The sequence below is a fragment of the Arachis hypogaea genome, chromosome 16 (assembly GCF_003086295.3).
Source record: "Arachis hypogaea cultivar Tifrunner chromosome 16, arahy.Tifrunner.gnm2.J5K5, whole genome shotgun sequence".
Classification (NCBI taxonomy): Eukaryota; Viridiplantae; Streptophyta; class Magnoliopsida; order Fabales; family Fabaceae; genus Arachis; species Arachis hypogaea.
Window position 1 is genome coordinate 40,176,890 of NC_092051.1, and position 1,164 is coordinate 40,178,053.

General features: G+C 41.9%; 1 non-coding gene across 1 annotated transcript; it reads left to right on the forward strand.

Moving 5' to 3' along the window:
* The first annotated feature begins 426 nt into the window (after nt 1-426).
* Nucleotides 427-535, forward strand: LOC112760758 (small nucleolar RNA R71). Its single transcript, XR_003181182.1, has one exon. It is a non-coding gene; the product is annotated as a small nucleolar RNA R71 (small nucleolar RNA).
* The last annotated feature ends 629 nt before the right edge of the window (nt 536-1,164 follow it).

Here is a 1,164-nt window from a genome sequence, read left to right on the forward strand (position 1 = left end):
TCCTCCATGAGGGGTTGTAGGTGTTTCGATAGGGTTCTCCCATGTAATTCACCTCCTGCATGGTGGGTCGATCAGGATCATACGCTTTTACCTCAGAGGAAGCTTCCTGAGTGCTGCCAGCTGCAGCTTGCATTCCTTTCAAATGCTGAGAGATCATATTGACCTACTGGGTCAAGATCTTGTTCTGAGGCAATATGGCATTTAGAGTGTCAACTTCAAGAACTCCTTTCTTCTGAGGGACCCCACTATTCACAGGGTTTCTCTCGGAGGTGTACATGAATTGGTTGTTTGCAACCATCTCAATGAGTTCTCTTGCTTCTGCAGGCATTTTCTTCAAGTGGAGTGATCTACCTATAGAGCTGTCCAATGATATTTTTGACATCTCAGACAGACCATCATAGAAAATTCCTAAGATAGACTATTCTGAGAGCATGTCAGGAGGACACCTCCTGATCAATTACTTATATCTTTCCCAAGCTTGATAGAGGGATTCACCTTCTTTTTGTCTGAAGGTTTAAACTTCCACTCTGATTTTGCTCATCCTTTGAGGAGGAAAAAATTTGGCCAAGAAAGTATTGCCCAGCTTCTCCCAAGAGTCTAGGCTCTCTTTAGGTTGAGAATCCAACCATATTTTAGCTCTGTCTCTAACAGCAAAGGGAAAGAGCATAAGTCTGTAGACCTCAGGATCCACTCCATTGGTCTTAACAGTGTCACAGATTTGTAAGAATTCTGACAGGAATTGGTATGGATCTTCCAGTGGAAGTCCATGGAACTTGCAATTCTGTTACAGAAGAGAGACTAACTGAGGCTTAAGCTCAAAGCTGTTAACTCCAATAGCAGGTACAGAGATGCTTCTGCCATAGAAATCAGAGGTAGGCATGGTGAAGTCACCAAGAACCTTTCTTGCATCTCTTCCATGATTAGGCTCGACTGCCATGTTGTCAACTTCCTGTTTGAAATTTTTTGAGAGGTTTCTTCCGGAGTGTTGTACTTTAGCTTGTTATAAACGCCTCCTTAGTGTTTTCTCAGGATCAGGATTAGGTTTAAAGATAGGCTCTTTATCTCTGTTCTTGGTCATAAACAAGAAAAAGAAAAAAAAGAAAGAAGAAGAATGGGAGCTCTATGTTCAAGAACAAAGAACTCCCTGTGAAATGTGAAGAAGAA